At 34.4% G+C, this 15,195-nt stretch overlaps 1 protein-coding gene across 1 annotated transcript in view; it reads left to right on the forward strand.

Moving 5' to 3' along the window:
• LRP1B (LDL receptor related protein 1B) overlaps nt 1-15,195 on the forward strand; it is a 1,757,623-nt gene that overhangs the window by 218,403 nt on the left and 1,524,025 nt on the right. The gene's annotated exons all lie outside the window — the stretch shown is intronic.

Below are 15,195 nucleotides of genomic sequence, written 5' to 3' on the forward strand. Positions count from 1 at the left end.
TTCAGCCGTAGATTCCTTCCTTGATCATTGTTCATATTCATGTACAAGCACCTTTATCTCCAATTTCTCCATCTGTTAGAATCTTCACCTGGCAATTGTCTTAAATTTTGCCTGTACTAAGCAGCTATTACTTGAAATTTACACAATCTTTTTGATTGGGGCAACTTCATAATTTATGGCCATAGATCTCAAATAGGCCCTCAATATTGCCACACACTTCTGCCATATTCCCTTAACAAATTTACCTTTGCACTTTTTGTGTTCACTCTGTCATGCCTTCTCTACCTTCCTATATCGTCTACCCTCACCTCCTCAGCCATCCCAACCATTACAGCTAAAGAAGTTGCCTTTGAAACCAGCCCTGCCACCATGCCCTAGACGTTTTCCCCCTTCTCTCAAGGGTTTCAATTCAGTAATCATCCTCTTTATCTTCTAAGCATCAATTCCTAACTCTCTGTGGAATTTTGTTTCTATGCACAAAGCTACCTTGATATCATTCATCTTAAAGAAAAACGACTCTCCCTTTCCCTCTAGGCTCTCATTTCTCTGCTCTCCTACTTAGCTATATTAAAAAAAATAGTCTGTACTATATGGATCTTCTTCCTCACTTACCATTTTCTTCTTAATTCATTCTAGTTGGGCTCTGGCTCCCACAACTTAACAGGAAAGTCTCTTAATTAAAATGGCCTGGAGTTTACTCAAGTTGGGGGTCAGATCTTTATCCTCATTTTATTAGACTTATCAGCAACAATTAAAACAGGTGACATTTCCTTCTTTCTTGAAAATTTTTCTCTTTCCTAAACTGCTATAACATGACACTACTCTGGTTTTCTGCCTACCTCATTGGCAGAAACTCTCTTTAGTTTCTCTAATCTTTGCTAGATTGCCTTGACTTAAAATATTTCTAAATGTTCAAATTGCCTGGGCTTTTTTTTTTTTTCCAAGCCATCATCTCTCTTCATTCTTTCCATAGGTGATATCATTTAATTCACAGCACTAGATGTCACATTGATGTTTCTCAAATTTAGATATTGAGCCTGAACCCCATCCCTTAGAGTCAGACTCAATACCCACTGCCTCATCAAGGTCTTGATTTGTATTAATAAACTTCCAAACCTAACAAGTCCAAAGAGAACTTAGATACCCTAGCTCCAAATGGTATGCTCTCCACAAGCCTGTTTCATTTTAGGAAATGGAATGACCATATACCAACTCTGCAGGATAAAGCTTAAGGTACATTCTTGATTCTTCCCTCCCCTCTTGCCCCATGTCCCTACTATCAGTAAGTGATGGTGGCTGAATCTACACCCCTGATCTCACCACTTCTCAACATTTCTATTGCTGAAATTCCAGGCCACACTGTCATTGTGCCCAGTCTGGACTACATAAACAGACTCCTAACTGGTCTCCCTGTCTTCTCTCCTGAATTCCTACGGCTCATGGTCCACACTGCTGGCGCCATCTTTCCAAATTATAAATCAAATAATTTTATGTCTCCACTTAAAATCTTCTAATTATGTTTTCTTTCACTTAGTATAAAATCCAAACTTAATATAAGGTTCTACTTGTCTTTGCCTGTGGCTCCTCTATCATATCTTTCTATTATCCTTCTTGTTCTCTGGCATGTATTCATCCCCGAGGCCCCTGCCATTGCTCTTGTTTCTACCTGAAAAGTCTTTTCCCCAGATATTTTTGTGGCTGTTCCTATTCATCCTTCATGAGAAAACTCAAACATTATCCTCTGATCACCCTAAACAAGTAGCTGGTCCTCCAATTGTATCTACCACATAACTACCACATTACTTGCATTACCTATAATACTGTTTGGTAATTAAAGCTATTTATTTATTTATCTTGTGTGTTTACTACTCCCTGAAAAATCTGTAAACTCTTTGTAGGGGGACATTCTTATTTCTTCTTCAAAACTGTTGCACCACTGCCTAGTGTACTGCCTAGCATATACTAAATGCTCAATAAATTTAATTGCTTGATTGACAAGCAAATGGATTAATCATCCTGATATTTTTAATTAAAAATTCTATCTTCATTCAAAACCTGGCAGATATTAAAATATTAATTGCCCTTCTTTGTTGGTAATTACCTAATTTCCCCTACACTAAAAAGGGCCCCAAAAATTTGTTTCTGTGGCTATTTTACTCATGAATGGCCAGTTTAGTGACAAAATTATATGTTATAAAATAGTAGAATCTCATGAGATGTAAAGAAAGCTGTACTTAGATATAGATCTCAGAGCTGGAAGCCCAGAATCTGATACAGATTGAACAGTGGCTTGTTGTGTGACATGGAGAAGTTACTGTTTCTTCTTTAATCTATAATATAGATTTCAGTATTAGCCAGTTCCCAACCTAATAGATCGGGATGTTTGAGAATTAATAAAAGAGTATCTGTAAGGTTCTTTGATTTTACTTTAAGATGTGTCATTAAAGTAGTAAAAAGTGATTTTCACATTACTATAGTTAGAAAGTTTTTTCCATCTCTTAACAGCTAGTTAATGCTGTCAATACTGAAGAATAATAAACACCGCTGGCCCACCAAGGGTAGGGAGTTAGGAGGAGTCAGTGCCAAGTGCATTGCAATAAGTAAGGGAAGGCATAGTCTATAGACAAATAAGAACAATAATAAAACTGGCTAAAATTAGCCTACTTTTTATTATCAGTTTGTGCTAGCAATTCTAAACAATATCAGTGATATAATATTCTTCCCTGAAAAGCAACTTTTTCTTGTCTAAGTTCTAAACAATTGCTACAGTTACTGAAGAGTTTTAATAATATAAGTGTAAGCTTCAAATTGGCCACTTTTTATGACTTATCCTCTAATAAATATTGTGATCTATATGGAAGTTAATATGGATAGCTCCCAGTTACTCAGGAAGACAGAGCTATACTTGTTCATTTCAAGAATAAGTTCATATCAGCTCAGCATCATTCTAGTTCCCTTCAGGCATAATTTGAATGTGCTATGTGGTGTTACATATTCTTGCCTTTGAATGGTAGACTTTAAGCAAATAATAATAGTATAGGAATTGTCAAGATGAAGGAAAAGAATTTGGGTTTCTTTGATTCTACTCCTCTCTGTGACCACTGGCAGATTTTGTGTTTAAAATTTGGAAGCCACTGGAATAGAATTTGAAGAAACTAAATCAAGAGCAGTATTATAATATCTGGAATTTATTGCCAAGTGGATTTGTATTAATCTTTGAAAGTTATATTTATGTTTAGGACTTTTTCTAACTACTTGTATATGTGTTGCTTCAGACAAAAAAAACTTCTAGATATTAAAATGAATAAAAAATCATGAGTGAATATAGATTGACAATTCTAGTTATCTTTTAAAACAACATGAATCTATGAAGTTATTAACAAATTTGCAGAAGTTAAAGATAGAAGAGAGAAACTGTAATGCTATTAATAATTAATTATTATAATATACATTTTCCTTGTTCAAAAACACATCAATTTAAATAATATGTCAGCCATTACTTCTTTGTGCTATAATGTTTGTTTTATTTCTGTTGTTATAATTATTTGATTATGTAAAAAATCCAGTAAGAGAGATTTTACTGTCTTTCTTTTTTCACCATTGTCTTATTTGATGATTATTACTAAGAATAATTTTGTTATACAGAGAAGAGATGTAAAATGTGACCCACTTTTCACATCCATTATTTGAGGTACCACAGACAAATGCCAAGGTATATATTTAACATCACCCTTTCATTGAAATTTTCCCAATGGCATACACATGTGTCTTCTTGTTGATGGCCCACTTAGTTTTCAAATATAAAGAAAAAAGTTGAGATCTTTCAAATAATTATGATTAATCAATATATTAGATTTTTGCTAAAGTTAGAATAAAGATATACCTATAAAATTGGGGACTAGTTCCATTTCTTCCTACTGCCTTATAAACTTAATGAATACTGATTTTAAACCTTCAAATAATAGTTTCATAAATTTCTTGCAAACTCAGTTATTTCTGTTTTTTATTGCCAATAGTATTCTATTGAAATGGCAAATCTCTTGAGGTGTTTAAATCATTTGGCTTAGTCTGATCTGATCCTTTTTAAGTTCTGATATTTGCCATATATAAATGTGGGACTTATACTATGGATAAAGAAGAAATTATAAAATTAACATTTAAGATATTATAAGAAACAAATAATAAGTGCAATATAAATAAGCACCCTAGATACTAGAAATTATCCATGAAAAATTGTTCATGTGTTCTATACTGTCACCTAAAATTAGCTGTTCTTCAAGTGACACTCTTATTTACTTGTTTGACTAAGTGATACCATCTAATTTTGTAGCGTATTGTAAAACTCAATTCTCCTTTTCCCATCCTACATTAGTAGGGGGAAAATACACAACCTTCTCTTTCCAAATGGTTAGTTTTCTCTATTCCTGCTCATCGCTGGGGGATTGAGTTGGCTCTCTAATACTTTGTTTTGGCTTGTGCCTACGTGTTGGAAGAGTCTATTATGCATCTTTCTGCTGCATGAGAAAAGAAAGAAGAAAGAAAAAACTCCTTAGTGTATTTACACTGTGAGCCTGTTACACAGAAGGAGCTCAGTGACTATTTGTGGACTGGATGAATGAATAGAGCCAAGATAATGTGTTTCAAGGACAACTGTATTAGTTGCCTTCCTCGCGATTTTCCTGACCACTACTGCACCTTCTCAGGGTGAATCTAGGATGAATATACAAAGTCAAGAAGCTGCTGAAAGCATGTCTCTGCGATTCCACTCACTTCTTCTTTCTCATCTCTATGTACCTTTAGGGGAAAATTGTCAGGTTCCCAGCAAGGAACAGATGGAGCACTCAAACTCAGATAATTTGAGAAGATTTTTATAAGGAGGCTATTGACGAGGGGATCATTTTGAAATGTACAAGTTCAGTGCAATAATTCAAGTAGACTGTTCTATTTATTGTAATAATTCCAATTTATATTTTCCATATATGTATATGTGGAAAATATATAATCAATAATATTTAATTTGCCAAATGGGTTTGGATTTCAGGAAATTATTTAGCAAAGAGTTCCTTTAAAGAAATGGAAATGATCATTTCTTAACCTCACAGGCATGGCATGATGAGTAAACAAGGTAATCTGTATGAAATTGCTTGTAAACAAAGTCTTAAATTCATCTTTAAATTTTAAAAGTGAAGGTGAGAATGTGGCATACTATTACCGGTATTTAAAAGGTAAAAGTTCATTTTGAAAAATATTGGTTCACATACAGATCTTGAGTGACATACGTTGACATACATAGGTACTATAAAATTGCAAATTTTCTTTTTGTAAAGCTGTAAAAATGAGTCATACACATACTTAGAAGTTAAATGTCGGAATATAGGTAGCACTTTTGCAAGGACTGTTTTCATTATTTTGTTGAATCATTATATCCTTTGTTCTGAATTAATATTATTACTTGACTTATGGATAGTACATGCAGCATACTGGCTATTTTTTCTTGATTAAAAGAACAAGAATTTAAAGCACCATTTTCATAATGTGTATAATTCTCCATATCAATTGAGGTTGAACTAAGTCAATCGCAGATTTAAGTCACAAAAAAATATTCTGGCACTTGAGACAGCAAACTATATGTCACACAAATTGGCCCACGTAATTCCAGGGAGTGTGTTCATCTGCTCAAATATTATCACAGAGGCATCCCAGATTGTAGTTTGTACCTCTCAGCCCAGTAAGACATTTGACTGCACAGTTAGTACAATACTGTCCAAGCAGGGGGTAGGGATTTCACTTAAAATGCAGGGAGTTGTCAATGGAAACTCAGGGGGTGGCCAGATCCCAACAGTATATTAGGGCAAAGCTGAAATGTTCTTGGAAATAAAATCCATTTCTGGGGTGCAGTGTCATATTTTGATATTATTTTCTATTTTTGTTATCAAAAAGGAGCTCTTCCCTTCTGTTCTATTTACTTGCGTTTTTCCAAAAACAAAAACACAAGAATGTGAAAACAAGAAAGGGAAAAGAAAATAAATTTAATGAAGCTTGGGTTTACAAAGTAGACAATTTGCTTTTTATTTTCCAAAGGTAGGGAGACAAGTCCAATTTATACCTGTAAAGGAGTGTTGTAATTGGAAATGTTTCAAAAGCTAGCTCTCACCTGAATCCCAGAGGCACAAGGTGTTTATAGAGAGTGCTGCCTGCTCTTCTCTCATTTATAAACTTAGCAATTTCTTTTAACAGAAAAGTAGGCAAAGAGGCAGGTGTATGATTCCAATTGCCTGGAGTTTATTTAAATAGTCTATTTACTTTTCTGTTGAGTGTAATAAAAGATATTTACCATGGCATATGCCACATGACAGGGCACTTTTGATTTCTTAGAAATTGTTATGTTTGGGGGAAGACAGACTTTGGGAAGTAAATCTTCATTAAAGCTGTGATTTAACTAGCAGATTCTGTCAGCATTCAAGCATTCTCAATTAAAGCTAGATGAACGCTTTTTATTACCTTGTCTCTTTAGATTTCAAAGAAATAGTATCTCTCCACCGCCACCCTCATGTATATTATTAGCATTAAAGAATTTCAGTTTCAACTTAGCATCAATATTTTGGAGAAGGTGATCCTTTTTGAGTAATTCATTCAGCTCTCATAAATCATGAACACATATTTTAGTGATGAAGAACAATTTGGCTGACGCATTTCTGTGCAAAAGGCTACGGCCTGATAATAATGCATTCGGACAGTGGGCTTCAGCCATTATTTGAATAGGCTACAGTAAGGCAATAAATTATTTTCATTTTGGAATGACAGAGTTGCACATCTTCCATGCTGTGCCTCACCTGGCTGTTGTTATCACAAACTCCTTTATTCTGTAACAAATGATAGCAAATGGAAAGGGCCTTATAGTGATGACATGTAGGTAATATCTCCTGATAATAAGGATGTAACACTTGCTGCCACAACAAATGTACTTCCTGCTGGTATATTTTATGTGATGTTGCCTGCCGTTTTTCTCATTGCCCTTACATGCAGGAAGCTTTCATATATGGTCTGACAGGTGGACGAATATAATACAACCTGTGAAGCACTTTTAATGCGAAGAATAGATCATCTGTCATATTTGAACTTGGATTGGTTTCATTCTCCCTTTCTTATTCCTGGTATAATTAATCTTCTGCAATTAACAATGTATCAGATCAATCATTGACTTTTAATCAAGATAATTTACCACCTTAAAACAAGATTAAATCTGATTTTCTAGCCTGTGAGTCAAAGACTTGACTTCAATGCGTTTAAGCCAATCTCAAAGACCACAGAAATATTTTCATGGTGTTAAAGTGACTCTGTGCTCTGTTTTCACCACCCATGGGAGCCCTTTGTAGCTCTGAGCATCCTTCCGGAGGAGGCGTAGTGGCTGAGACCCGGCTCCATCACTTTGTGGCACCTTTGAGGGAGGCACAGAGAAATGCCAGCGGCAATGGAGGGCACAGACAGCATATCAAGGTTTGTTTGAACGAGACAAAAGCCAGAGTTTGATCAGCAAATCTCAGAAGGAAAGGAATATGACTTGTGTCATATGGAAATGAAAGGGAGAAATCAAACAGATCAAGCTAAAAGCTTAACCCCAAATGCCTGTATCTACCATATGTTTTCATTAAGTTAATTTGAAATTAGATAGAATGTGAGATATTGGGGCTCAATAAAATGACCACTTGATTCAGAAATCATCTATGAAATCCCAGCTTGTCACTTGGTCACTGTCAGACTGTCATTCATGTCTGCATGTGTGTGTGTGTGTGTGTGTGTGTGTGTGTATATATATATATATATATATCTGTACATATAAACATCTGCAGGTGCGTGTACGTGTGTGTGAGTGATCCTTTTTGCACATGCAGCTATTGAAAACATTTAAAACCTTGTTTAGTGAAAAGTTTTGAAATATGTGCAGATTTGTTTTGGATATCTTGGTGACTATTGGACAAGCTAAGATAAATTATATTTGCCAAACAAGTCTGGGCATTTTAAGCAGATGGTATGTTTCTTTATATTAAACAGTTTTCTACCTGAAAAAACAATCAATCAAGCTTCCTGATGGTACTCTGACATGTATGTCATTTCTGCTGTGGCACAGACAAAATGAAACTGGGAAAAATCAGAGATATGTTCATGGGCAGCCCTTCGTAGGTTAAGGAAGAGCTGGCACTGGAGGGAGACGGGGAACTCATTAGGTTATATATTAATACTTCTATTTAGACTCATATTTGGCTTCTGTAAAATATTCAGCTCACATATTATTCTTACTGTCTCTTCTGCTACAAAAATTTGATATTGCTGACTTGGTACAACTTGATGAGGCAAAATCAACCCCAAGTAACATCCTCCATTCTGATTCTTATGTGAACAATCAATTGGCAAGCCTAGACATCTGAACAATTGATTGCTAGTATTGGCTACCTGTTGATTTTATTTTATTTTGCCTCATTCTGCCTCAAATTTAAAAAAAAAATTCCTTTGCTTTATCTTTTATCTTTTCCCTGAACAACCTTTTAAGTTTATCTTTGTTTGATGAGAATAGACAGCTAGCTACTCATACTGAATGATTTGGACTTTTACTGACCTAAAATCAGAGGACTTGGATTATATTTTAAGGTCAATTCTTTCTCTAAATCTCATAATTATTTGATTCCAAAATAGTAATACAGGTCCTATAAGCATATAATTTATGGGCCAACTTCACAGGAAGTCAGACAATGACATAGCTTGTGCCTGCAGCCTATTCCCTAAATTGTGGTGATATCAACTGGGAAAGGTTGATTAGAGAAGGCGCTTGTGTTCGGTGAATATAGCAACTTATCAAGGGACAGGGTCCAGCATTGCCACTATGCCCAGTTGCACCCCTGAGACACTCATGTGGGGCAAATCAATTTCAGTTATCTAGTTTTAGATACGGAATGTATTTTTACACATAACAATGTTTTAAATCAGGGTTTTCACAACTGGCCTAGAAATTTTGAGTTTAATAGTTCACTATAATAATTTTATTTTATATTTGCATTTGTCAGTAATAATCTAAAAATATTATATTGAAATACAAACAGCTAATTGCATATCTCCTTACATTGTGATAGCTTTGGTACCATTACATCTTAATTGATTTGGACTTACCACGTTCCATCCACATCAAATGAAGGCCAATTAATTTCAAAATATGCAATATTAATAAGGATTTGAAAATATTTGGAACAATAAGTGGTGGGAAAACTGGGTCATCATTGGGTCACAGAGCACATGTACATATATAGTATGATGTTATATGATCCCATATTCATATCAGAGAGGCAGGATAGTTCCAGGTAAACAGCATCTTTTGTTCACTTTAAATTAAAGCTGGTTTAGATTTAGTGGTACCTTGTTGCTTCGTTTTTATTTAATTTGTTGTTTTGAATTTTACATGAATTATATACTATGTGGAAATCATACCTAGTTTTAAATATATAAATCATTAAGTAAAAGGTGATTAAGAAATTTTTTAGGTCAATCTTATGAGTTTGAATTTGATTTTCTTTAAGACTTTTCCTATATTATTCAAGTTTGAGAAAAGCTGTTCTAGATGATATTTCAATGTAAGATACTTCGAATATATTTTTGTCATAATTAAGCATTTAAGGGCTATGCTGAAGCTCTAAGCACTCTTTGGAACACTATTTCTACAGGAAAATGATATTTGAAACTTTTTTACTGATAACTAATGAAAACACAATATATATTCTTCTCTTTGTTTTTATCTAACCTGAAATACTTAAAAACGCTTTAAAAATTAAACAGAGGAAGCAGCTGTCTCAGTGAGCCTTGCTAACTCAAAAAACAAAAGCCAATGCCCCTGACTTGAAAAAGCCCAGTTGAAATATAGTAAAAATACAGTAATTCTATATTTTTATATTTTTACAGTGAAATATAGTAAATCTAGTTTTATATATTAAATTTTATATTCTATATTTTCCAAAAAGGCTAAACGGCCAAAGCCCCAGTGTGAGAATAAAAGCCTTTAGTGCTGGCAAGCCCTTCATTTAATTTCAATAACTATTTATGCCTATTTGACTCATAGTCATATGTTGCCAAATATTAAAAAAAGAAACTTACAAATGAGTAAACCAAATCAAAAGACAATAACTCTTCTTAAGGAAGTATTCATATGCATGGATATTGTCTTTCTATCCCAGGTTGATCATACAGTTTTAATGATGGCAGGATTTTGGGGTCTACAGCTGTAATCTCATGGCCTCTGATGTGGCATTACTACTATATAGTGGGAGTCAAATACATCACAGACTGAGCCTTTGCCCAGACCTCACACTAACTGCAACTACCATCCAACCAGGATACTTTTATTACCAAATACTTTGCAAAAGCCTATGAATTTTTTTGCTAAATATTAAATTTTTGTTCATTTTGTTTCATTTATTTTAGTGAGTCTTGTCTATATGTGTTTCATCAAATTAGATCAAAATTTTATATAACTGTTAAACTTTTTATATGGGTACACAGATGGTTATAAAGTTTATGATTTTTTCTGTATCTGTGAAATATGACATCAGTATTTTGATGGAGATTGCATGATTCTATAAATCACTTTAGGCAGTATGAACATTTTAAAGATGTTGATTCTGCCATTCCATGAGCAAGGGATGTTTTTCCGTTTGTTTCTGACTCCTGCAATTTCTTTCATCGTGTTTTGTAGCTCTCCTTATAACATTTGAAACCAAAGAAGAATAGCCAAAACAATCTTAAGCAAAAAGAACAAATCTGGAAGTATCACATTACCTGACTTCAAATTATACTTTGTGCCTACAGTAACCAAACAGCAGGTTATTGGTATAAAAGTAGAGACACAGGTCAAAGGAACAGAATAGAGAACCCAGAAATAAAACCATCTACCTACAACCAAGTAATGTTTGAAAGCAGACAATAACATACGCTGGGGAAAGTAAGCCCTATTCGACAAATGGTGCTGGGAAAATTGGACAGTCACATGCAGAAGAATGAAACAGAACCTCTTCTCTCACCATATACAGAAATTAATTCAAGATAGATAAAAGACTTAAATATAAGGCATGAAACTATAAAAATTACAGAAGAAAATGTAGGAAAACTCTTCTAGACATTAGCCTATGCAATGAATTTATGACTAAGACCCCAAAGGCAAATGTAGCAATGACAAAAATAAATAATTGGGGCTTAATCAAATTAAAAAGCTTCTGTGCCGCAAAAGAAATAATCAATAGAGTGAATAGACAACATATAGAATAGGAGAAAATATTCACAAACCATACATACAACAAAGGACTAATAAACAGAATCTACAAAGAACTCAAAAAAATCAACAAGAAAAAAACAAATAACCCATCAAAGAGTGGGCAAAAGACATGAACGGAAGTTTTTTCAAAAGAAGATATAGACAAATGGCCAACAAACATATGAAAAAATGCTCAACATCACTAATCAGGAAAATGAAAATTAAAACCACAATGAGGTACCATCTTACTCCTATCACAATGGCCATTATTAAAAAGTTAAAGAACGATGGATGGTGGTGTGGATGCAGAGGAAAAGGAATGCTTATGCACTGTTGGTGGGACTGCAGATTAGTACAACTTCTATGGAAAACAATATGGAGATTTCTCAAAGAAATAAATGTAGATCCATCATTTGATCCAACAGTCCCAATCTGGGTATCTCCCCAAAGGAAAAGAATTCATTTTTTCAAAAAGACATCTATCTGCACTTGAATGTTCATCACAGCAAAATTTACAATTGCAAAGGTGTGGAATCAACCTAAGTGCCCATCAATTCATGAGTGGATAAAGAAAGGGTTTTTATACATATATATATATATATACACACACACACACACACACACACACACACCATGGGTTACTACTTAGCCATAAAAAGGAATCAAATAATGCCTCTTGTAGCAACTGAGATGGAACTGGAGACCATTATCTTAAGTGAAGTATCTCAGGAATGGAAAAATAAACACTACATGTTCTCACTAATAATTGGGAGCTAAATGATGGGAATACACAGGCACAAAGAGATGTAAAGGACATTGGAAACCAAGAAAGGAGGAAAGTAGGAAGGGGGCGAGGTTTAAAAACTTACCTGTTAGGTACAATGAACACTATTCTGGTGACAGGCAGACCAAAAGCCCTGACTTAGTGTTATACAGGGTATCCTTGTAAAAAACATATTTGTATCCCCTAAGTATTTTGAAATGAAAAAATTAAGTTTATGAGTGTTCCCATCCTTGACTATGTAGGTTAGGTACATATCAGCTCTATTTAGAACATCCTCTTGTTTATTTGTGTGTTCCTCATGCTTACCAGCATGGCTTTACTCATGTTTTTACTGCTTCCTATGCTATACACACGTACAGCTATAAGTACACAGCTATGAGGTGGGCTTAGTGCTATCTAACTCATAGCTGGTTTGTGACAGTTAAACAATACAGCTTTTACTTGAAAAGAACTGCAAAGTGTCTTAGTGTGGGATTCCTGGAAGTCTACCCCAATATAAGAAAGGAAGAAAAGGAAGGAAGGAGGGGAGGAAGGCAGGAGGGCAGGAAGGAAGGAATGGAAGGATAGAGAACTCAATTTTTCATAATTTAGTATTTTGAGACTTGGACAATTTTATACATATTTTTCTTTTATGTAATTGTAACAATTACATATATAATTACATTATGTAATTGTAACAAATAAAAGCACAACGCTAATATCTGTTAATAAATTGCTTTCATCAAGGTGGCAATTTTGTTAAATCACATATGCTTCTTTAATCAAGATGCATCTTATTTCTGAGTTACTTTTGACATAATTTGTAAAGATAATGATATATGTTATTCAGATTACAATCCAAAGATTCTTCCATAAATGTCTAATTAAAATTACTGAAGGGTACACAGAGAACCCTCAAGCATTCAATGAGGATAACTTCTTGAGAAGAGAGATCCATGAAAATCAAAAAAAAGAAAGAAGTCATTTTTCCCCCTTTGTTTATTGTACCGATAGCCAAACTATTTTGGCTCTGGGCTTGTAAGTCATGACTTATTTTCATTGCTACTTCTTGGTTTATTCCAAATAAGCAGAGAATACCAAATAGACTTAACTGCTTGTATTTATTTTGAAACCCACGTACATACTAAATGGAGTAGTTACAGAGCCAGCCATCTCAAAAGAATTTTGTCCAGTGGAAAAACCTGCAAGTGAATAAGCCATGGCTAACCTGACTTCTGGCTTCTATCATGTCATTCACTTTGTAGTAACTAGTACAAGAGTAGCTTCTTAGAACAGGCCTTTTCTATTTCTCAGAAGTTTGACATGTTTATACAAAATTTGGTTTACAAATTACAAAATGATAAGCAGAGGTGTGACAATCACTTGTGCAAAGTGATACCCTAGTGATTTGCAAGTCTAATAAATGACATACGTTTGAGTTTAAATTTAAAAAAAGTATTTTTAAACCCAGTGGGAACATGACATCAAAGATCTATATGAGATTTCTGTTCAGAATAGTGTTTTCAACAATAAAATTAGGAAAAAACTATGGATTAAGATTAAAAGTTCTCTTCCAATTCCTAAAGCAAATGAACCAGAAAACCTATAGCTCAAATTTATCAGATGATGATGAGGCTCAGATTGTCATGTTTAAGTGGTGGTGAGATGCTCAAATTTATGTGTAAATTTCACAGATAAGTAAGTTTCTCAAAGCTTCTTTGCAGCTGTGAAATTCTCATTTTATTAAGCTTTCTAGCAACTCCAAATAGAGAATTTTGAACATGGAGTCAAGAGAAAGACTCTTCATTTTTTTTACATGGTAGCTAATATACTTTATTTCTTTTTTTTAATTTCAGGATACTATGGGGGTACAAATATTTTGGTTACATGGTATGACTTTGCCTCACCCAAGCCAGGATTAGAGGTGTGCCCTTCCCCCATACAATGCTCACCTCATCTATTTTTTGTGAGTTTACCCACCCCCATCCCTCAACCCCCAATGAATATTACCACCATGTGAGCACCTTAGTGTTATCAGTAGGTGCCAGTTTGATGGCGAGTACATGTGGTGCCTCTTCCATTCTTGTGATAACTCACTTTGGAGGATGGGCTCAAGCTCTATCTAGGAAAACATAAGAGGTGCTAGATCACTTTTGTTTTTTATAATTGAGTTACTACTCCATTGTATACATATACCATATTTTATTAATCCACTCATGGATTGATGGGCACTGGGGTTGTTTCCACATCCTTGCTATAGTGAATTGTGCTTCCATAAACATTAGAGTACAGGTGTCTTTATTATAGAATGTATTTTGTTCCTTTGTGTAGATGCCTAGTAGTGCTATTGCTGGATCAAATGGTATTTCTATTTTTAGCTTTTTGAGGTATCTCCAAATTCTTTTCCACAGAGGTTGTACTAACTTGTAGTCCTACCAGCAGTGTAAGAGTGTTTACTTTGGTCAGCCTAATGACTACGTGACATGGTGATTGCCTTTTCACATTGAGTCTCCCAGGAGTTCTATGTGCTTCTTGTATCTGGATATCTAGATTTCTGTCCAGGCCAGGCATATTTTCCTCCAGTATTCCATGAAATAAGTTTTCCAGCCCTTGTGTATTTTCCTCTCTCTCTGGGATGCCTATGATTCTTATATTTGGCTTCTTTATATAATCCCACATTTCTTGTATGTTATGTTCTTGTTTCTTGTTTAGGTGTTCTTTTTCTTCATCCTATTTGTTTAGCACATAGGCATTATCTTCAAGCTCTGAAATTCTTTCCTCTGCATGATCCATTCTATTCTTGAGGCTTTCTGCTGTGTTTTGTAGTTTCCTGAATGTGTCTTGCATTTCCAGAATTTTTGTTCCATAGTATTTCAATTTCTTCATAGAATTTTTCATTCATTTCCTGTGTTGTTCTTGTGGCTTCTTTATGCTGGGTTTCTATTTTCTCTCCAATTCCACTGAGTTTTCTTACAATCCATGTTCAGAATTCTTCCTCTGTCAATTTAATCGTATCCTGTAAATTGGTATGTATTGATGGAGATCAAATGTTTTCTTTCGGAGGTGACTTTTCTCTCTAATCTTTCATGTTCCCTGCATACTTTTGCTGATTCTTTCTCATCAGGCTACTTTGTTGAACACT

This window comes from Lemur catta, chromosome 8, assembly GCF_020740605.2.
Source record: "Lemur catta isolate mLemCat1 chromosome 8, mLemCat1.pri, whole genome shotgun sequence".
Lineage (NCBI taxonomy): Eukaryota > Metazoa > Chordata > Mammalia > Primates > Lemuridae > Lemur > Lemur catta.